Here is a 24,953-nt window from a genome sequence, read left to right as displayed (position 1 = left end):
GAATCAAGAAGCTATAAAATAACCACAGATTGACTATCTTAATATTTGGAAGGTACATTCTACAGCCAAGACTGGACCTCTTTCTGCAATTGATGTGATATTACGGTAATCTACTACAGTTTGGATTTAACCTACAGTATGCTGAGCTCTTGCTATTTTTGAGCATTTGCTCTAATTTGGTTATAAATCATAATTTATAGTTACCGTATTTTCCGCCGTATAAGACGCACTTTTTCTCCCCCCAAAATGGGGAGAAAAAGTCCCTGCGTCTTATACAGCAAATGCAGGGAATCCCCGACTTACAAACGCCCGCCGATACGAACCGCGACGTCGGGGATTCCCTGCACTAGCTCCCTGTGTGGTCTGCTCCCCCTTCCCTGTGTATATAGTGTGGCGGGTGGCATGTATGTTTCAGAGTTGCGGCCGAGATCATTGCCTGGCTCCCGGCGAGCTTGCCCAATCTTCCCTCCATGCATATGTGCGCTTACCCCCCGCTGATGTCAGTGCTCACCCCCGCTGATGTGTCAGTTTTCCCCCACTGATGTCCGCGCACACGCCCGCTGATTATTATTATTATTTAGTATTTATATAGCGCCGACATATTACGCAGCGCTGTACAGAGTATATATATATATATTGTCTTGTCACTAACTGTCCCTCAAAGGAGCTCACAATCTAATCCCTACCATTGCCTTATGTCTATATTATGTAGTGTAAGTACTGTAGTCTAGGGCCAATTTAGGGGGAGCCAATTAACTTATCCGTATGTTTTTGGAATGTGGGAGGAAACCGGAGCGCCCGGAGGAAACCCACGCAGACACGGAGAGAACATACAAACTCTTTGCAGGTGTGTCTGATGTGTCCGTTCCCCACCGCTGATGTCCGCGCTCACCCCCACTGATGTGTCCACCCATGGGTGTTGGGCTTAGCATAGCGGCAGTCTTACTTACTCCAGCCGCTCTCCGGGAATGCAGACCTGGTCTCCTCTCTCAACACTCCTCTAATGATGGCTTCTGTAATACGCGTCATTGATGAAGCCATCACTAGAGGAGCAACAAGAGAGGAGACCAGGTCTGCATTCCCGAAGAGTGGCTGGAGTAAGTAAGACTGCCGCTATGCTAAGCCTGACACCCGGGGGGGGGGAGTGGACACATCAGCGGGGGTGAGCGTGGACATCAGCGGGGGGGCGGACACATTAGCGGGTGGGAGCGGACACATCAGCGGGGGTGAGCGCACATATGCGGGGAGGGGAGATTGGGCAAGCTGACCGCGTGGGGAGCCAGGCAGTGATCTCGGCCGCAACTCTGATACATACATGCCGCCCGCCACACTATTTACACAGGGATCAGGGAGCGGACCACACAGGGAGCTGGGGTTATCTAAAGGTACATGGGGGGCATCAGAGGGCACATGGGGACACCTAGGGTCAACACTGGGAACACCTAAGGGCACATGAAGGACACTGGGGGCCACACTGGGAACACCTAAGGGCACATGTGGGACACTGGGGGCCACACTGGGAACACCTAAGGGCTCATGGGTGACACCTGGGGGCCCACTGGGAACACCTAAGAGCACATGGGGGACACCTGAGGGGATATGGGGGACACTGAGGGCATGTGTGGGACACCTGGGGGCACCACTGGGAACACCTAAGGGCACATGGAGGACACTGTGTGCACATGTGAGACACCTGGGGGCCACACTGGGAACACCTAAGGGCTCATGGGGGCCACAGTAGGAACACCCAAGGGCACACGGGGACACCTGAGGACTACACTGAGGACACCTAAGGGCACATGGGAGACACTGAGAACACATGCGGGACACCTAAGGGGGGACACCTAAGGAGGGACACTGAGGGCACATGTGGGACACTGAGGGCACATGGGGGACACCTGAGGGCACATGGGGACTCCTGAGGGCATTAATTGGGGTAGAACACCTACAAGACGCTCTTGAAATATAGACGCACCAGGTGTAGTATATATTCTTTTTTTCCCTGATTTTTGCCCTCAAAACCTAGGTGCGTCTTTGTAATGATTGTGGAATTCTCTCTGTGATCAGCGCACAAAACATGCGCTGACACTGCGGAAATCCTCCTCAAGCGTATAATTTGAGGGAACCCAGCAAAAGGTGCAATGCATCTGTAGAGGGAAATTCCTGTCGGCAGGTGGAGCTGTGGAGTGCAGAGGAACAGCTCCTCTGCTCTGCCACATACGCCAGACAGGAATTGCACAAAGGGAAGAAATGCAGGGCAAGATAGCCCTGAAAGAGAGAGATCAAAGCGACAGAGGGTATGTGTGTTCACCAAACTAGTCGCCACCCTGCGACGATGAACACACAACCAGGAAGATAAAGTGAGAAAGCAATCGCCGGAGATGGCGGTTGCTAACAGCGACACAAGACCGAATAAGCACAGATGGGGAATGTATGTATGTCCACCAATCTAGCCGCCAACCTGCGACGGTGGACACACAACAAAGGAAACTGAGTGAGAACGCAATCGCCTGAGAAGCGATTGCGAATGAGATTGAGCAAAGGGACAGATTGTATGTGTGTGCACCAAACTACTCGCCAACCCGCGACGGTGCATACACAACAGCAGATATGAAGTAGGAACGCAATCGCGAGAGAGGCGATTGCTAGAGGTGACACAAAGCTACAGCAAGGCAGAGCACGAGAGTAGCAAAGGCACAGCAAATATACAACGAGAGGATAAGGAAAATAACAAACGCTAACTAAACTCGAACACCGCACTAATTCGCAACAGTGCACGCATTTATGCGTGGTCTCCGCGTGTTAAGCACAACAGAGACAAGCACGCCTAACTAACCACCTACAGACAAACATGAAACAGAGGACGCGAGTGCTTGCTTAACGGTTACCTCACCGAGCCTCCAGCAAGCGTTCGTAGCAGACAAGACAGATACACGAAAACAGGAATAAGTGAGAGATAGGATCCACAGCACTAGCGCAAGAGGCTAGTGTGATCCAGGAAGACAGAACAGAAGGATCCACAGCACTAGCGCAAGGCGAGTGCGATCCAGGCAAGACAGATCAGAAGGATCCACAGCACTAGCGCAAGGCGAGTGCGATCCAAGCTAGACAGGCAGATGAGATAGCTGGTAGCAACCGCTACTCCAGCTATACTCCAAGAACAAAGATCAGAACGATCTCCTGTCGACCACCGCTGGGACAGGACAATCGCAACAGACAAACAAATATGCAATCCTAACTGCACTAGGGAACCTGCCTAGTGCAGTCCCAGGAATTACTCTAAACCAATCTTCAAACAATGAGCAAGGCTGACACTCCAGGAGTGTTTCACAGGACTAACCCTTATGACCAGCCCAGGTCTGTGATATCACATGGTATATATAGAGCAAGCCTACAAAGGATGTGGCTAGGCAATCTGCATGACAAATGTATGCAAATTCCTCAGCAGCAAGCTGCAAAACTGACAAAAGGTCTCTCTTCCAGAGACCTGCAGAATGCAGACCTGAACAGTGGTCAAAAAGCTGCCGAGCGGATCCTCACAGTATCCCCCCCCCCCCCCTAGGGTCGGATTCCAGACGAGCCTCTAACCTGATATTTGCAAAAGACTCTAACTGAAGATCATGAAGGTCAGGACAGCCTGACAAGGCCCAATTCCAGAGTCAGCCCACCCGAAACCGACCTCATCGGAAAGAGAAGCCACCGAAACATGCCCATCAGTACCACAAGTCTCAGTGTAACACCCATCAGGACTGTGAATGCCAGAGAAGAAGCCATCGACACCCACCGAGCCATGCCCACCACCTTCCAAGGACCGTCCAAAAATACCAAACCTGCCACAATACCCATTCGAAGTGTCCCTTTCCACAAAGCACCCACTGCTGATCTCATCCAAGGTACCAGGAAATATTTCTCCCAGGATCTCCCAGAACACTTTGAAGCTCCGCAGAGATCCCAGGAGGGCAGAACGATCACCAGGCTCACACGGAGAACTATCAAAAACCCCTATGGAACCAATGACAATTCTGGATTCAGAATTACCAGGACAAGCATCAAGACCAGGGCCTTCAGGGACCACCTCTGGGCATGCAGGCAGGCAGGCAACATCAGAACAGGTTTCCACCGAGGAAGCATCTGAGCAGGCTGGCAACCGAGACACACTTGGGCTTTCTGGGTCACAGAACACATCGGGGTACACTACCCCAAGGGGAACCTCAGGACACATCGAGGAACTGCCAACCTCAGAGTCCGTTACGACAAGACCAAAACCAGAACCGGGCAGAGAATAATCATGAGCAGTGGTCTCCAGCACTGGACTTTGAAAAGAAGGCTTGGACTCAAACCTAAAAATCTCTGTGACAATAATATCATCATTGACTACATATGAGTGAAGCTCCACCAGAGCTGCAAAGGTAGTCAGCACAACAGGAATGCCTACTGAAGTGGGCAACACCTCAGAAGGACTTGGGGGGCAGGAGACATCTCCTACAAGTTCTGCACCCTTTGGGTGGAACTCGGAGGTCTCCAGGACATCAGACAAGACCTCAGGAACATAATTTTCCAAGTTTTCTAAGAAGGATTCTGAACTATCCATGTTACAGGGCAAAACTGGAACTTTATTTTGTGGACAGGGCATATGTCCCAGGGAAGGTTCCACCATTAACTGAGACTGAATTTCATCATCATGAGCGGAATGTACAGGAATATTTACTGGAACACCCACTGACTCCCTAACTTTAATCCCACTGCACCCAGAATTCTGCGTAGCAGTCAAACTAGCTTGCAACTCCAAAACTGCAGAAAAACAGGTGAGTATAGTAGCAATACCTAGACGAACCTCTAGGGACACTGCAGGAGACTCTAAACAAGGCCATATTAACTCATCCAGAGTACAGGGTGCAGAATCAGCATTTTCCTCAGAACAAGAAAGGGACTTGCAAATGTCAGTGTGAGTGGAGATCATATTTTTATTCATGGTACAGGGCAGATTCAGAGAAAGTTTCTCTGGGCAAAGCAAAGAAGCTTCAGCATCAGATTCGCAAAACCGAAGCGCTGTCTCACTCTTAGATTCGGCTAACAATGTCAAAACTTGCGAATCAAAATCGCTTTAGGTTGTGAAACTGACGCTTCCATAGCGCAAACCTCCGCGATCTGCGGGGCAGACTTTAAGGCGTTCAGGACAGAAGCACTGGACCAAATGTCACCAGGCAACGGGCCCTTACAGGTGTGAACAGGGTGAGACAAAGACGCATTTGCAGTAGAAATAGCGACAACATCAGGGAAAACTTTATTAGACATATTAATTTTACTTTTGATGCTGCATAATTTAGGAATTTTCCCCATAGCAGGATCACAGATGTAAGATCTTAAAGATCTGTCTCTAAATGACAAGGGGTCCCACACATCCTTGAGAAAACTGGCACATTCATGCTGATCACAATCTGCAGGAACATCCGAGAAACAGGCATTAGATCGTATAGATTCAAACTGCACACAGTCAGGAGAGAATCTTTCAGGATTCACACAAGAATCAACCACAGTGGTACACCCATTCATTTCAGATCGCACAATGTCAAGACTCACATGCTTTACCCCAGAAAGGCCGGAACAATCATCCGACAACGATGTCTCTTTATTGGAATCAATTGATTGGTGTGTGTGCAACTCATCCAAAATTTATTTGTGGTTGCTATGGGCAACTAATCTTTTGGCTGACAAGCCGAATCAGCAGATTGGCCTGCAAGCACCAATTCATTAACATATGGTAATGCCACAGAAATGTTGCATAACCTAATCTGATCAGCATCATGCACTGCAGGAAAAAACTCATAGAAATAACTTGGCATGCAAGTTCCAAGCTTGCGAGAAAAAACATGAGTCAGAAATCTGCGAGGGTTATGACTCAGATTCTTGTGTCTGGCATACTCACCAGCCCACACGAACAGATCCCCTTGGAAAAGATTGTAAGCAATCTGAACACTCCAAGTGGAAATATTCGTGGCCTGAAATTCAGGATTAGCCAAGAATCTGGAACATTCTGATATGAACTCGTCTCTGGTTTCAGAGTCCAGTATCTTAAACCTCTTAAAGACACAGGACCCATATTTGACCAAATCGTACAAATCGGAAATTCCCTCTACACTGGGACTTTCGGTTTGGCTGGTCATACTGTAACGATTGTGGAATTCTCTCTGTGATCAGCGTACAGGGCGTGTGCTGACACTGTGGAAATCCTCCACGTGTACTGCGGACATCCTCCAAGCGTATAATTTGAGGGAACCCAGCAAAAGGTGCAATGCACCTGTAGAGGGAAATTCCTGTCGGCAGGTGGAGCTGTGGAGTGCACAGGAACAGCTCCTCTGCTCTGCCACATACGCCAGACAGGAATTGCACAAAGGGAAGAAACGCAGGGCAAGATAGCCCTGAAAGAGAGAGATCAAAGCGACAGAGGGTATGTGTGTTCACCAACCTAGTCGCCACCCTGCGACGATGAACACACAACCAGGAAGATAAAGAGAGAAGGCAATCGGCAGAGATGGCGGTTGCTAACAGCGACACAAGACCGAATAAGCACAGATGGGGAATGTATGTATGTCCACCAATCTAGCCGCCAACCTGCGACGGCGGACACACAACAAAGGAAACTGAGTGAGAACGCAATCGCCTGAGAAGCGATTGCGAGTGAGATTGAGCAAAGGGACAGATTGTATGTGTGTGCACCAAACTAGTCGCCAACCCGCGACGGTGCATACACAACAGCAGATATGAAGTAGGAACGCAATCGCGAGAGAGGCGATTGCTAGAGGTGACACAAGGCTACAGCAAGGCAGAGCACGAGAGTAGCAAAGGCACAGCAAATATACAACGAGAGGATAAGGAAAATAACAAACGCTAACTAAACGTGTACACCGCACTCATTCGCAACAGTGCATGCGTTTATGCGCGGTCTCCGCGTGTTAAGCACAACAGAGACAAGCACGCCTAACTAACCACCGACAGACAAACATGAAACAGAGGACGCGAGCGCTTGCTTAACGGTTACCTCACTGAGCCTCCAGCAAGCGTTCATAGCAGACAAGACAGATACACGAAAACAGAAATAAGTGAGAGATAGGATCCACAGCACTAGCGCAAGAGGCTAGTGCGATCCAGGAAGACAGAACAGAAGGATCCAAAGCACTAGCGCAAGGCGAGTGCGATCCAGGCAAGACAGATCAGAAGGATCCACAGCACTAGCGCAAGGCGAGTGCGATCCAAGCTAGACAGGCAGATGAGATAGCTGGTAGCAACCGCTGCTCCAGCTATACTCCAAGAACAAAGATCAGAACGATCTCCTGTCGACCACCGCTGGGACAGGACAATCGCAACAGACAAACAAAACAAATATGCAATCCTAACTGCACTAGGGAACCTGCCTAGTGCAGTCCCAGGAATTACTCTAAGCCAATCTTCAAACAATGAGCAAGGCTGACACTCCAGGAGTGTTTCACAGGACTAGCCCAGGTCTGTGATATCACATGGTATATATAGAGCAAGCCTACAAAGGATGTGGCTAGGCAATCTGCATGACAAACGTATGCAAATTCTTCAGCAGCAAGCTGCAAAAGTGACAAAAGGTCTCTCTTCCAGAGACTTGCAGAATGCAGACCTGAACAGTGGTCAAAAAGCTGCCGAGCGGATCCTCACAGTCTTATATTCCGGAGCGTCTTATATGGCGAAAAATGCAGTATATTACTTATGGCTTCTATATAATATGTTTTTCATTCTTAATGATCTCATAGATTTTTTTTTTGGGCCCTGAGATTATTATGTACTGATTTTAACATTATGACTGGAAAAAATTGCTACATTTCCATGTGACATTCATATTTATTAGGAACAAAAACAGTTTATGAAATGTACTGCCAATCTTAAAGGAATTGTATCAAAGAAATAATTTTTGTGCTAACATTAGTAATGGATGTAAAAGCATTTTAATAAAGGACTCAGCACATCTTTTTGTCATATAATGCTTTTTACATCCCAGGTACCTGCACGTCAGGGTACTCTGAATTAATTGACGGCGTCGGGACAGAGGAACAGTCCACATTCATAGGGGATGCCGTTGATGTAAAATCTGAGCGGCGCAGTGTATATCCTGGCTCCGCCCCCTCTCCCAACACGCAGTTAGGTTTGAGGAAGGAGAGACAACTTCTCTCTCTTCTATTATGCCGCCCTCCTCAATGCAAGTTTTAATTGAGGTGGCCGCTGCAGAAATTGCTATTATGCCCGGCAATAGTATGTAAGAGGAGGGAGAGCCAGCTCCCTTCTCTCGCTCCTGCCCTGTATCTTCTGTGCACGCACTGAGTCTGCCCTGTCATTGTGTGCTGTGGTTGATATGCAAAAGCAAACTAATGCAAAGGAGGGTAGAGGTGTCCCATTCTGCAGCGCATCATCTGTACTAAAACATGTTCAAATTGCTCTGCAGAATGGAATGTTTCTGCTCCCCTTTGCCTAGTTTGCCATTGCATAGCAACCGCATACCAACAATGACGAGCCGGACACAGTGTGTTCAGAGTAATTTATGACAGGAGCGAAATAAGAGGGGAGATGCTCTCGGCTCCTGTTACATCCTATTGACGGGCATATTAGCAGACATACACAAGACAGGAGGGCGAGAAGGGGAGAGAAGCTCTCAGCTCTTGTTACATCCTATTGCATATGAGTAAATTCTACTGTGGCCACATGAGTTACAATGTGTGAGTGTGTGTGCAGTGGGGGGAAGCTTTAACACATTTTTACCCTCAGCGTCGGCACCTACAAAAGTGGGCTTTTCCTCTGTCCACTGCTGTCTATGGGAAACTGTAAAACAGGTTTCGTGTCAAAAAAAGCATTACATGACAAAAATATATGTAGATTCCTTTATTTATAATGCTTTTACATCCTTTACCAATGTTGCCACAAAAATACATTCTTCGATACAGTTCCTTTAAGTCTCAAAGTAAACATTTAATTTAATTTAACTTCTTATTTAAAAAAACAAAACGAAACAAACAAACAGTTGCCTAGTTATCATGCTGCTTTTCTAGTTTTGAGCAGTTACCCGTCTTTCCCCTAAAGTAAGACATTCCCCGAAAATAAGACCCATCTTATATTTCAAGCATGCTTTAAATATAAGACATTCCCCGAAAATAAGACATCCCCCCCGAACTACCGACCCCCCCCCCCCCCTCGCTGTGATGCCACACCGCCGCGGCTGCCAATTTGTCTCCCTGCTGCTGGCCCCCTCTTCCAGTAAATCGGATCCCCCTCTGTTTTACACTGTGCATAATTCACTTCAAATCAGCGGGTAAAGGCAGCTAAAGTTGTATAGTAACAGCGCTGCTGTATACAGGAAGTAAACAGAGATCACTTCCTGTATACGTCGGCGTTGATACTGTACAAGTTTAGCTGCCTTTACCTGCTGATAGAAGTGAATTATGCACAGCGTTTGCCGGAGGAGGATCCAATTTGCTGGAGGAGGGGGCCAGTAGCAGGATGGTAAATTGGCAGCAGCGGCGGTGTGGCACCACGGCGGGTGGGGGAGGGGGGTGTCTCACTTTCTGGAGAAGGGGGCCTGCGTAGGCTGGTGGGGGATCCGACTTTATGGAGGAGGGAGCCAGATGCAAAGGAGGTAAATTGGCGGCGGCAGCAGCAGCGGGGGGAGAGGGGGGAAATTTACACTGGCTACATACAATACTACTGAGGGGAAAATTACAAAGTGCCATCAGCAGCAGGATACATCAGCGACTGTGTGTGAACCCTTTCCCCATCAAGAGCTATAGAGGAGAGGTGAATTGCACACACATGGCTGTCAGTACATATTGGCTCATTTTCAAAATATTCAGCAGCCCTCTCTAAAATCCAATATGATGCAGGGTGGGGGGTTCAAACAATTTCCTCCTACATTAGGGGGTTCTGGCTTTATACTGGGGGGTGGGAGGGTGTCTGGGTATATACTAGGGGTATACTATGGGCTATATATTAAAGGAGGTTCCGGCTACCCCCACAAAATATAAGACCTCCCCGAAAATAAGACCTAGCACATATGTTTAAGGAAAAATTAATATAAGACAGTGTCTTATTTTCGGGGAAACACGGTATATACTGTATGCTCTACTAAAATTATTTATTTATCCATTGAATGTGTTACTTTTCCATTAAGTGGTAAGTGAAATGTAATGAAAACCTAAAGTGTTCCAATTAAAAAAAAACATAAAAAAACTTTGAAATACATTTATTGAAAGTCCATTGCACCCAACATGTACTGTAAATACTGCAAAAGAGAATACATAAGAAAGCTTTCTTTCCTCAAGCTAGAATAAACTTTTTTTTGTAACAGGTGAAACAAAAAGTCTGCAGATTCCTATTGATCTGTTAATAAACCAATAGGGGACCTTGGATACAAATTTAAAGATGCTTTGGCTCTAGCTATACTTAGTATAGCTAGAGCTCCGCCAAGGAGCAGCATGTGTGGTGGTGGGCGCTTGGAGATCTTCAGTCACAAATTTAGAGGAGTAGGCAAGTATATAGCGCGACACAGTCCTGTTATTTTGGGTTACAGTTCATCTGATACAGTCTCAATATATAGCAATCCCCTCTGTGTCCCACTTTGTGGACCTTCTGATTCTCTACACCTCCACCACACCTGAATATGGAAAGGGACTCACCCTTTACTAAGACCACAAGTTTGGTCTTAGTCAGGCACTGGGGTTATTTCCGGGTCACCCCCGACCACTGCGATCTATGGTAGTGGGTCCTTATATCTTGCTCTCATATGCACTGTTCAGTGATTACCTCCAAAAAAAACTCCACATAGTGTGATACTGTTTCAACTTATAAGACTTTAAAATGTATTGCACTTACAAATTTCCACGTTTAAAATCCAGCATGAGTTTTTAAGCGGGCTCTCCCCCGCATCGATGGCCACTGGTGGGCTCTCTCAGTTGAGCGTATTATCCGCAGGACGGCTGCCGTGCGCACATCCATTATGGACACCCCGCGTTCGTCTGCTCGCTACACTCCACGCCACTTCCTGGGTCTTGCCCAGGTGTCGAGAATCAGAAGGTCCACAAAGTGGGACACAGAGGGGATTGCTATATATTAAGACAGTTTAAGATGAACTGTAACCCAAAATAACAGGACTGTGTCACGCTATATACTTGCCTACTGTATTTCTATTATAATATCGGCGCACCGCCTGTGGACAAGCCTATTATTGTTACCTATTTTATTTTATTTTATTATTACATATATATTTTGCGCACCAAAAAACAACATCTAAAAACAAATTTAGAGGATATTGGTGTGGGAACTTTTTTCTAAAGGTAAGTATTCATTGGTTAATTAAGAACATTTAAGGATGTTTTTTGTTGTGTTTTTACTTCATTTAACCCTTTGTGGAAATGTGTAAGGGATAGTATGTATCCCTATACTAATTTCTCTTGGGGAGGGGCTGGCATCTGGGGGTCCTCTTCTTAAAGCCTACTCCCAAATGCCACCATGAACCCACCCAGGGCGTTGTCCCTAGAAATGGCCCGAACAGTCTGCCCAGTGGGTATTCCACGCGGATATTAGCTACCCGTGCCCACGGAGGGTAGCGAACACATGGCGCATTTGACCCGCCCCTATACCTCGTCATTGGGCTAAATTTTGACCCTTTACTTCACAGTCAAAAGACACATGGCAGCCAATCAGGCTGCACTCGCAATTGGACCCTCAGCCCCCCTATAAAAAGGCTGCAGCGTCAGCCATGTTCTCAGTCTGCTGATGCTGCTATTAGTGAGAGGAAGGGAGAGGTTGCTGGAGAGATAGGGAAAATGTTAGTTAGGCTGTTAGTTTGCTCCTTGCTAAAATTTGTTGCTGAAAGCACCCCAAAACAGCTCTGTCTGCCGCAGCTGTGCCAGGCCCAGCCAGCACACAGTATTACCACTGCATATCTTTCAAAAAAGTTCTTTTGAGCGATATTATGCTTCTGATGTGTTTTTGTTGTGTGTGTGTGTGTGTAACACTGACACTGCATAGATACAACCCTGTCTGTTGCAGCTGTGCCAGGCCCAGCCAGCACACAGTATTACCACTGGATATCTTTCAAAAAAGCTCTTTTGAGAGCTAATATTCTTCTGATGTGTTTTTTGTGTGTGTGTGACACTGACACTGCATAGATACAGCCCTGTCTTTCACAGCTGGTATAACCCTCTAAAAGAGGGTAGTCTAATGTGGAAATGTATTTAACATGTGTAAGGTAGACTTAACATGTTAGGCTAAAATTCGCCTTAGGATTACATTGTGAAATCAAACCGGTGCATCTCGCTAGGCCTAACGCAGCCAGATAGTCGCATAGACTAGGTTGCTAGACAACCGCAACCGCATATACAGAGAGAGGAATGCTCTGGAAGCCCCGCACGAGCGCAGGTGTAGTAAGGCAGAGCAGTGACCGGAGATCGTGTTAAAGAGACAGCAGGCAAGATTCAGATGGCGACAGGAGGAGAGAGACCCTGTCAGGTCAGTTGAGTATAGGCCTTGCGTCAGCATCAAGCCACAGGGTGTGATCAGAAAAGGGCCAGAGTTCAGTGGAGGTTGTCTGTGAATAGTGACAGTTAACCCCAGCGCTTGTCAGCAGGTATTAGCTCTGGAATTACCACAGTTATCAAAGTAACATATCAAGGAAAAAAAAAAAAACATTGTAGAATTTTATAAGTAGCTTCCATTTTCAATTAATTAAAAAAAACTGTATTTTTCAATTTTCATCATCATGGCCTGCACTCTCGCCAACGTGCGCACGAGCACGGCCATCACTACACAAACATTGCCGCCGAGAGGACTGACAGTTTATGTCCTGGGAGTGTCAACTAATGACAACCCTTTGCAGCTGTTTGCGGCGGTGCGTTAAACAGTGAGTTTGGTCTGTCAGTATGAAGCAGTACACTACTTACACTACATGATCCATGTATACACACAAGATGTTTTCAAGCACTTTATGCCTCCAATTTAGGAATGCAATGTGATTTGCATTCCTTTGCCGCCCCTCTCCTCCAATACCCCCCCCCATACCATAGACCATGTGGGCTGGTATAGCTCGGGGTGCGAAGTCCCATGCGGCTGGGGCTCCGTATTTTGGCTATTCCAGCCTGCATGGGGAACAAGAGGTTAAGGAGGTTCAGTAGGGGAGACCCCATGTAATTTTTTAGAAAACATTTCCAATGCTCTGAATAAAAAAAAAAAAACTTTATACAAAACGACTTTTCCTTGACGGATCGCAATTACAGCTCATAATCCGGAATTACGGGCCGAATGCAGATGCAATTACGGATGCATTCAAAATGACTATCCATAATTGCGGACGATCGCACATAATGATTTTGAGGTTGTAATTGCAGAAATTGGCCCATAATTGCAGCAGAGCTGTACTTACGAGGTCTTAATGAGCATTCCTGTAGGTTGCCATTAGGTAACCACGTCATAAGCATTAGGGAAACATGGACCCGTCCACTCTAAGTATGTTAATATGTTGCACTCTGTAGACAGGAAAAATGGGAGTAAACCCCTCCACTGTGAGTGGAGTCAGTATATGATACAACGATGAAACAGATGCTCCAATTAGGATAAAACAATGTTAACGTTAATAAAAATAGGGGAAGTGGTACTCACTGCCCATCAAAGATTCAACATGAATTTTAGCAACAAAAACGTTAATATTGTTCTCCAAAATATGGAGTACATTATTAAAGTTTGTGTTGCCCCAATTTTTATTAATTTTAACCACTTAAGGACCGCAGTCTTTTCACCCCTTAAGGACCAGAGCCTTTTTTCCATTCAGACCACTGCAGCTTTATTGGTTTATTGCTCAGTCATACAAGCTACCATCTAAATGAATTTTACCTCCTTTTCTTGTCACTAATACAGCTTTCTTTTGGTGCTATTTGATTGCTGCTGCGATTTTTACTTTTTATTATATTCATCAAAAAAGACATGAATTTTGGCAAAAAAATGATTTTTTTAACTTTCTGTGCTGACATTTTTCAAATAAAGTAAAATTTCTGTATACATGCAGCGCGAAAAATGTGGACAAACATGTTTTTGATAAAAAAAAACCCCATTCAGTGTATATTTATTGGTTTGGGTAAAAGTTATAGCGTTTACAAACTATGGTGCAAAAATTGAATTTTCCCATTTTGAAGCATCTCTCTCATTTCTGAGCACCTGTCAGGTTTCATGAGGTGCTAGAATTCCAGGATAGTATAAATACCCCCCAAATGACCCCATTTTGGAAAGAAGACACCCCAAAGTATTCACTAAGAGGCATGGTGAGTTCATAGAAGATTTTATCTTTTGTCACAAGTTAGCGGAAAATGACACTTTGTGACAAAAAAACTAAATAAAAAAAAGTTTCCATTTCTGCTAACTGGTGACAAAAAAAAATGAAATCTGCCATGGACTCACCATGCCCCTCTCTGAATACCTTGAAGTGTCTAGTTTCCAAAATGGGGTCATTTGTGGGGTGTGTTTACTGTCCTGGCATTTTGGGGGGTGCTAAATTGTAAGCACCCCTGTAAAGCCTGAAGGTGCTCATAGGACTTTGGGCCCCTTAGCGCACCTAGGCTGCAAAAGAAATGTCACACATGTGGTATCGCCTTACTCAGGAGAAATAGTATAATGTGTTTTGGGGTGTATTTTTACACATACCCATGATGGGTGGGAGAAATATCTCTGTAAATGAGATTTCTTTTGATTTTTTTACACACAATTGTCCATTTACAGAGATATTTCTCCCACCCAGCATGGGTATGTGTAAAAATACACCCCAAAACACATTATACTACTTCTCCTGAGTACGGCGATACCACATGTGTGACACTTTTTTGCACCCTAACTGCGCTAAGGGGCCCAAAGTCCTATGAGTACCTTTAGGATTTCACAGGTCATTTTGAAGCATTTATTTTCTAGACTACTCCTCACGGTTTAGGGCCCCTAAAATGCCAGGACAGTATAGGAACCCTACAAGTGACCACATTTTAGAAAGAAGACACCCCAAGGTATTCCGTTAGTAGTATGGGGAGTTCATAGAAGATTTCTTTTTTTTTTCACAAGTTAGCGGAAATTGATTTTTATTGTTTTTTTCACAAAGTGTCATTTTCCACTAACTTGTGACAAAAAATAAAATCTTCTATGAATTCCCCATACACCTAATTGAATACCTTGGGGTGTCTTCTTTCTAAAATGGGGTCACTTGTGGGGTTCCTATAATGCCCTGGCATTTTAGGGGCCCTAAACCGTGAGGAGTAGTCTAGAAACCAAATGCCTCAAAATGACCTGTGAAATTCTAAAGGTACTCATAGGACGTTGGGCCTCTTAGCGCACCTAGGTTGCAAAAAAGTGTCACACATGTGGTATCGCCGTACTCAGGAGAAGTAGTATAATGTGTTTTGGGGTGTATTTTTACACATACCCATGCTGGGTGGGAGAAATATCTCTGTAAATTAAAATGTTTTGATTTTTTTACACACAGTTGTCCCTTTACAGAGATATTTCTCCCACCCAGCATGGGTATGTGTAAAAATACACCCCAAAACACATTATACTACTTCTCCTGAGTATGGCGATATCACATGTGTGACACTTTTTTGCAGCCTAGGTGCGCTAAGGGGCCCAACGTCCTATTCACAGGTCATTTTGAGGCATTTGGTTTCTAGACTACTCCTCACGGTTTAGGGCCCCTAAAATGCCAGGGCAGTATAGAAACCCCACAAGTGACCCCATTTTAGAAAGAAGACACCCCAAGGTATTCCGTTAGGTGTATGGTGAGTTCATAGAAGATTTTATTTTTTGTCACAAGTTAGTGGAAAATGACACTTTGTGAAAAAAAACAATACAAATCAATTTCCGCTAACTTTTGACAAAAAATAAAATCTTCTATGAACTCGTCATACATCTAACGGAATACCTTGGGGTGTCTTCTTTCTAAAATGGGTTCACTTGTGGGGTTCCTATACTGCCCTGGCATTTTAGGGGCCCAAAACCACGAGGAGTAGTCTGGAAACCTAATGCCTCAAAATGACTGTTCAGGGGTATAAGCATCTGCAAATTTTGATGACAGGTGGTCTATGAGGGGCCGAATTTTGTGGAACCGGTCATAAGCAGGGTGGCTTCTTAGATGACAGGTTGTATTGGCACTGAAGTGCAGGAATGTTCTCAAATCGTGACCTGGACATGGCAATTAAGTCGTACCAGCAGTAATCAGAAAAAAAATTTCTGTCACTGTGGTGGGGCGGGTGAGGGTTTGGCCGGGTAATCAGAAGCCCGCAGGGGGCATATTAGGGCCTGATCTGATGGGTAGCAGTGACAGGGGATGACGGGGTGGTTGATAGGTGATCAGTAGGTGATTACAGAGGAGAATATATGCAAGCAATGCACTGGCGAGTTGATCAAAGGAGGTCTGGGGGGCTAATTGAGGGTGTGGGCGGGTGATTGGGTGCCCGCAAGGGGCAGATTAGTGTCTGATCTGATGGGTAGCAGTGACAGTTGGTGACGGGGTGATTGATGGGTGATCAGTGGATGATTAGAGGGGAGAACAGATGTAAACAATGCACTTTCGGAGGTGATCTGAGGGTGGGTCTGCACGCAATCTGAGGGTGTGGGTGGGTGATCAGGTGCCCACAAAAGGCAGGTTAGGGTCTGATCTGATGGGTGGCAGTGACAGGTGGTGACAGGGGGTGATTGATGGGTGATTGACAGGTGATCAGTGGGTGATTATAGGGAAGAATAGATGTATACAGTACACAGGGGGGAGGGTCTAGGGAGGATCTGAGGGTGTGGGGGGGGGGGTGTTCAGGAGGTTCAGTTTAGGACCTAATCTAAAAAATAGCATTGAGATAGTGACAGGGAGTGATTAATGGGTGATTAGGGGGGTGATTGGGTGCAAACAGGTGTCTGAGGGGTGGGCAGGGGGGGTCTGATGGGTGCAGTGGGCGATCAGGGGGCAGGATCAGTGTGCTTGGGTACTTACTAGGAGGGCTGCAACCTGCCCTGGTGGTCCCTCAATCACTGGGACCACCAGGGCAGGAGGCAGCCTGTATAATACGCTTTGTATACATTACAAAGCGTATTATCCGCTTTACATGCGGCAGATCGGGGGTTAACAAACCCGCCGCCGCTGCTAATTGGCTGGAGGGTTGACGTCGCGGGCGGGCACATCCAGCGTGCGATCCCCGGCCAGCTAGCCCGCAACGAGCCGCCGCCGATCTGCGTATTGCGGTCGTTGCGGGCTCCACTTTGCCGCCGCGTAGGGGCAGTCAGCAAGTGGTTAAAATCACAATCCAGTAAAATATATATAGATATATATATATATATATATATATATATATATATATATATATATATATATATATAGATCTATATATATATATATAGATCTATCTATATATATAGATCTATCTATATATATAGATCTATCTATATATATAGATCTATCTATATATATAGATCTATCTATATATATAGATCTATATACATATATAGATCTATATATATATATAGATCTATATATATATATAGATCTATATATATATAGATCTATATATATATATATCTATATATATATAGATCTATATATATATATATCTATATATAGGTGGTTGGGGGAGATCTGGATATAAAAAAGATTTTTTTTACACTAAAATCGCACAGCCTGTCACGGCTGCAGGCTGTGCGTCTCTCCCTGTCACACAAGATCCACAGTGACAGGGAGAGGGAGGCGGAGAGGGAGGCGGAACGGCAACTATGTTGCCTTTCGGAGGGTGATCGCTGTGATTGGCTCACAGCGATCACACGGCAGGGAGCCAATCAGTGACGGCTCCTGCCGATACCCGGAAGCCTTAGCTGTCATAAGACAGCTAAGTGCAGCCGGTTCGGTGCGCACGATCGCGGCGGGGAGCGGCGGCGCCGGTGATAGAGATCTACGCCCTGCCAGCCAGGAGCCCATCAAAACAGGGCGTAGATCTCTATCACCTCGGTCCTTAAGTGGTTAACATTGTTTTATCCTGATTGCTGCCTCTGTTTCATCATTGGATCATGTAAATAAAGTTAGTTCGTTTTAGTGTTGTTTTTTATATACCTTCTCATATTTAAAGAGGTACTGTAAGGGTCTACAGTGCTCACCACCTGTGTGTAGCTAATGTCCACATTATAGGGGAAAACCTGGCTTTTATTAGCATTTGTATTGTATTTATTTAGATTTTCCCCCTTTAATGTTGAAGCCACGCCCACCAGATCCTCAGCTCCGCGGCAGCATATTAATTATCCCTAGCCAGATTGCCTCATGGGTAGTGACGTATGGAGCTGTCATAAGAAGCTCTTGCCGAGTAGGGGGAAGGAAAAAAAAGCAGAGGAAGAACGGATCCCTGCACAGCTCAGAATGCTCGCTGTCTGTGTGATCAGCTGAGCTGATTACTATCTCTACTACATGACAGGCAGACTTGCCCAGACGCTCTCCCTTCCCCCTTACTGCTAATTTATGAGCATGTCCTCCGTTCCAGCACAGTTGGATGTCTTTGTCCACTCTCTCCTCCTGAAGCCTGCAGCAGCGTCTGTCTCCCTCCTGCTTGCAGAGTTCAGTGTATACTTCTGTATATTGTGTGTATAATGTGTCGTTTCTCCTCTGCTCTCTAGCTGTCATCAGCTGCCTGGTGTATTGTACTAAATGCAGCTATAAAGCATGTTATTTGAGGAACTCTGCAGCCAAGCAGATTAGGAGAGTACACCAGGCTGCTCTGATGACAGCAAGTGAGGAGAAACGCAGGGTATGCAGGAGTATACACTGCACTTTGCAAATAGGACAGGAACAGATGCTGCAGGAGGGGGAGTGCAATTGCAATTAGCATTGGGCAAGTAGGAGGGATGCACAATGGCTGTTAGCTGTACTTTATACAAGGAAGGGGGGGGGGGGGGTGGTTAAACTGTGGCCACATACATATAGGGGGATGGATCTCTAGAGCAGTGTTTCTCAACATTTTATCGGTGTGTACCCCTTTTAAAACCCTGTACTCACCAAGTACCCCCTAGCATAGTAAAAATTGTCACAAGTACCCCTTGACAAATATATATTTGATCGTAGTACATTATAATTGGTTCTAAACCATTTCCAAGCCTTTACTATTGCTTTTAATTAGCTAAAATACTAATTTGGGGTTGTTTAAAATAAGATTTATCATTTTCTAAAACTCTAAATTTGTTATTCTTGGTTAAGTATATCAAGCCCGAGTACCCCCTGGAACCATCAGAAGTACCCCCTGGGGTACGCGTACCACACGTTGAGAACCTAGGCTCTAGAGCACAGGAATAGTTAAAGAGAACCCGAGATGGAGTCATATGGTGTACTTTGGTCTTTCTCTAGCCCCATGAGGTGTGGTGGGGTCCCTCTTCAGCCCCTCCATTCACTTGTAATAGCTTCTGGTAGTGTGACCACTCGTGGGGTTCTGCGCATGCGCGTCATGGTGCACCTGCATCCTCTGTCATGCTCCTGCAGCCGGAAACCTGTGCCTGCGCAGTAAGGCTGCACAGAATGTTCCTGCGCACAGGAGCCTGTTGTGGGGGGCATGCGCATGCGCTCTACCCCACAACTGCCAGATTACCAGGAGCTATTGCAAGTGAACGCAGAGGACGGCAAGGGACCCCCACATCTCATGGGGTGGAGGAAGACCTAGGAAAGTATAAACACACCATATGACTCCATCCTAGTTACTTTAAAAGGAAGCATCCAAGTACATTAAAAAAAGGAGATCTACTTACCTTGGGCTTCCTCTAGCCCCTGGCAACCGTCCTGTGCCCTCGCCATATCTCTGGTGGCTCCTGGTCCCCTCCGGTGCAGGACCCCTATAGATGCTCAGCAGGCCGTCCTCTACTGCGCCTGCGCGAGCACCGCTGTCAATCACGCACATGTGGTCCAGAGTGTTCTACGCAGGCACAGAACTATTGCGCTTGCACAGAACACTCCAGACCACTTGTGCATGATTGACAGCGGTGCTCACACAGGTGCAGTAAAGGATGACCTGCTGAGGTCTGTATCTGCACCGGAGGGGACCAGGAGTCACTGGAGATGAGGCGAGGGACATATTGGCAACCAGGGGCTGGAGGAAGCCCCAGGTAAGTAGATCTCTTTTTTTTTTTGTACTCAGATGCTTCCTTTACGGGAACCAAGCATCTGCAATTACAATTAATTTTTAAAAATGAGCCCTATAATGGAGGTTTATATGATTGTACTGGGGGGGGGGGGGGCTGTTGGGTAAAGCAGCATTACCTACCTATGGTGGGATCATGGGCCACATAGCAAAACTTTCATGGGGCCCTCAGATGTAGGTACTTGAGCACTGCCACCTGCTTCTACCCCATGGAGTTATTTGGGTAATTTACATTCTCATGCAATCAACACTACACATAGTTCATGGGCACTGAGATATAGGCAGAGGAACACAAGAAAGTTAATGGTGAATACATTAGTACCACCTGCCCCCCCCCCCTCCCCACTTTGCTCCAGGGCCCCATAGCAGCTGCTATGACGGCTATGGCTATTGCTACGCCCTTGTATGGTGGTCACTATCTGCTCCACACACAGGCTGCACAGCGCCTGCATTTAAATTTTCCTGGTGCCATCATGTGCATACCTGCAGCAATACATGCCAGGTGGGGTAGTCGGTGGATGCAAGTACCTATCTGTAATTGCAGCCATGGACTACATATCCCAGCATGCATTGCAGCAGGTGGTGGGCAGCCACCACCAGGAAAATTAAAATGCAGTGCTGTGCAGTCTTTCTGGGGAGAAGATTGCGACCACCATATGGGTGGGAGGCCACAGGAGCAGCCCACCATAGGTATGTAATGTCGCTCTCCCCAACCACCTTGACTCCCCCATCCCAAAGGCACACTTATACAAACCTCCATAAGGCCTGGAACCCACTACAAAGCAATATTGCTAATTGCAATCGCTAGCGTTTTTAATGAGCATTTTCTAGCGATTTTAAAAAGTGTCAGCTTTTTGCCAGCGATTTGAGATTAGCGTTTTTAATTGTGATTGGTCCTTTTAATTTTATTTTACAGTGTGCAGTAATTTAAAAACACTAGCAAAATCGCTCTGTGTCGGTTTTGCCGAGCGATTACACCAGCGTTTATATACTTTACATTGCAGAAACGCTAACGCTAAAAATGCTGCATGTCCTGTGTATGCGATTTGGATAGTTGTGCGTTTAGGGAAATCGCTACCGTTTTGAAAGGCACTTTAAAATCCAGAGGATTCCCCCTGCCGAGGCGATTATCGCCCTAGAGATTTTTTTCCTTGCAGTGCCACTGCAAAGAGACTCTGTAACCAAAAAAAGTTCCCCTGGGGGGTACTCACCTCGGGAGTGGGAAGCCTCAGGGTCCCAATGAGGCTTCCCCCACCCCTGTAGCTGCAGGCAGTCGAGATCTGACCACCGAAGTGTCTGGAATCCCCCCTCAACAAGCCCGATAAGCTCTGATATATTTACCTTCCCTGGCTCCAGCGGAGGAGCTGTTGCAGCTCTCAGCACGGAGATAGGCGGAAATAGCCGATCTCTGTCGAGTCTGCTCTACTGCGCAGGTGCAGGAGACTTGCGCCTGCACAGTAGAGCGGGCCGACACCGATACTGCGCCTGCGCTGGAGCCGGGAAGGTAAATATTTACATGCCCGCTGTTCGGAGGGGCACAGCGAGACCGCCATGGGACACAGGAGGATGAGGGAAGCCTTGATAGGATCCGGAGGCTTCCCCCACCCGAGGTGAGTACACCCCAGGGGAGTTTTTTTAGTTTCAGAGTTTCTTTAACCTGTTTAGATATTTGGATGTGAATTTCATATCCTGATTCGCCCTCCTGTGCATTCCAAGATGTGAAATACACGTCCTGCACTTTTGAGCCCCTCCACACGCTTGTGCGGGTGCACACGCGGTCTCATAAGCACTCCCTTTCTTCCCGCGTATGCATGCTCATGCGCTCACTTAAAGGGCAACTGAAGGGAGAGGTATATGGTGGCTGCCATGTTTATTTCCTTGTAAACAATACCAGTTGCCTGGCTGTCCTGCTGATCTATTTGGCTGCAGTAGTGTCTGAGTAACAGAAACAAGTATGCAGCTAATCTTGTCCGATCTGCCAATAATGCCAGAAACACCTGATCTGCTGCATGCTTGTTCAGGGTCTGTGGCTAAAATTATTAGAGGCAGAGGATCAGCAGAGCTGCCAGGCAACTGGTACTGCTTAAAAAGAAATATGGCAGCCTCCATATACCTTTCATTTCAGTTGTTCTTTATATGTGAATGACTGCTGCACTCATTCATGTAAACAGAAAAAAAAAAACAGTTAAAAAAAAGTTTTAAAGTCACAGTGTCCCCATTGAACAATGAAGTGGTTACTCCCCCGAAAAGTAGAAATGCCTACCTAAAGGGGCCCATACACTCAGCCGATTTTCTGGCCGACCGATCCCGATCGATTGATCGTTTGCAAATCGGTTGGCCAATCGACCGATCGATGGCCGATTTCGATCGATTTCGATCGATTTCCATCGAACTGGCAGGGTGGAAAATTTAGGTCGATCTGATGAGATTGCTTATCAGTTTGCATTGGCCTTAATGGAAATCTGATGGCAAAAAAATGCCATCAGATCGATTTTCAATAGATTTCAAACTGAAATCTATTGGAATTCTATCCTGGTAAAAAATGTTCTAAAAACGCATCAGATAGATCATCAGATGCATTTCTTATCTATCTGCTGCCAGTCTGACGAGTGTATGGGCACCTTAACTAATTAACCTCTTGTGTCACCTACATGTAAGCATAGTCTTAAGATCAGTGGACACTTGTAATGGTTGCCGCCCGTAGCAATCGTATGCGATCAGTTTTGAGACCCAATGCTGTACAGATACATTACTGTGTTGTTGCCCAGCATTGTATCTGGAGTCCCCAAACTGTGCGCCATAGCGATTGGATCCAATCGCTACAAACGCACAGGCTGGCAATAATGGTACGCCCTGGCTCAGATGTACATCACTTGAGCTTATAGACACAGATGTCCTGGCACCCTAGACTTAGCCCTCCATGAACCTACAAACTCCTGTTGAACCACTGGATGTCCCAGCTGTCACTTCTCCCTTACTTCTCTTGCCTGTCATAGCTACAGGTGTCCCTTTGCATTAGTTAGCCAGAGATACCCTCGGGATTAAGCAGCCAGTGGTGCCCTCAACTGAAGGGAGATCTTGTCAGTGGAATGCAGAGAGCTGGGGGAGTAACCTCTCATTTACACTGTCATCAGGACTCTGCATAGGGTAGGAGGGAGGGAGGTACTAGAGAGGGAGGGAGCCGCCTTTCCATCATCAGGCGCCTGTAGGCACGTGCCTACAGTGCCTTATGGTAAATCCGGCCCTGAGTATGCCACATTCCCAACTAGTGATGAAATATGGCATGTAGGGTATTATTTGAACCAGAATAAGAAAAATAATATATTCTGAGGTGCTTTATAACTGTGGCACTTGTTTGCTTTTATTCAGAGGGGGGGAATGAAGCAGGCAGCAACTATTTCATGCACAGTCCTTCAGGCTGAAATTTGATACACACAGAAATAGACCCAATCTACTTACTCCTCTATTCCCGTTTATCATAATAAAATATCCATTCATTAGCCCTGCAACCATTATTAACAGAAATTGTTTTACACCTGCCTTCCATTGCTTTACATATACAGACAACACTCTCTCATCTTTTAGGCTCCTATAAACAATTTCCAATTAGCTACCTAAATTAATTGCACATACAGTACACTACATTTTTCATAATGTCCTATGACTTCCACCTTCTTTTTACTACTTTATTTAGCTAAAACATTACAATACACTACTCAGCATCTACAGCTGATTCCCTGTCTGCTTCTCTTCACACATCTGCATATTACACTGTTTGGTCTTCTGCAAATTGTCAGTTAGGAAAAAAAAAAGAGGAGGGTGTAACAACCTTCACTGTGGGCGTGTTTTCAACTGCTAGAGTGAAGAGAAAAAAAACTTGCTAATCCTGCCAGAAGTAAACAGGGATCCTCCCACACTGTCTATGGCATTTTTACAGCACTTTGCTATCAGAGTTTAGGAGATTTATTAGTCGCTTCTTCTTATCTATATACCTCAATCACTCTCATATACCACTTTTAAGGGAATATTTTATTCTGCTTACAGTTCCTCTTTAATAAATGAGTACTTGCTCCTACAATTTTGTTGGAGTAGTAACGCTTTAGTACTGAGCTAAGTAAAATCTGTGAAGTATAGTAAATTCTGCTAATGAAAGCCCTTTTTTTGCTATACATTTCCATGGTCTTGCTATCAACATTATTTCAACTACATGCAAGAAAATAATCATATTTGTTTCATTGTCATAAGTAGGCCATATTTTGAAAGTATACTTGTTATCACTCGCTTACTTGTAAGCTAGTAATTATAAAAAAGAGAAAAAAAAGTACATGCATAAAAATAAACTTTAACTTTGAAACAGTTATATAATTTTGATTTGTTATTCGCTTTAAATAGATAGTTAAAAATTCAGCATACACTTTCATTCACTTCAAATGGATATTGTAAATATTCATCATGTTGCACAAAACTCTAAAGATGAAATGCATCTATTTAACATATTTATTCTAACATTTGCTGTGTCTGGTGTATTTTTACTCATTGTTTCTTATCTAACTTCAAGCATTTTATTTCCTGTGTTGTTAAAGTGAAAATGCAAGGAAAACAGACAACCAAACTGTTGTGTACAGAATAGATATTCTAAAATCTTGCTCTGAGAAAATGGTAGAAAAAATGTGCTCAAGCATACATAGGAAATATTAGAGTAGAATGCGAATGCTAATGCCAGTATTCCATATTTCATCAGTTCAAACGTGAAATCTACAAAGT

The sequence above is a fragment of the Hyperolius riggenbachi genome, chromosome 2, assembly GCF_040937935.1.
Source record: "Hyperolius riggenbachi isolate aHypRig1 chromosome 2, aHypRig1.pri, whole genome shotgun sequence".
NCBI lineage: Eukaryota > Metazoa > Chordata > Amphibia > Anura > Hyperoliidae > Hyperolius > Hyperolius riggenbachi.
The sequence above is the reverse complement of the archived record's forward strand: the minus strand, read 5'-3'. Positions refer to the sequence as shown.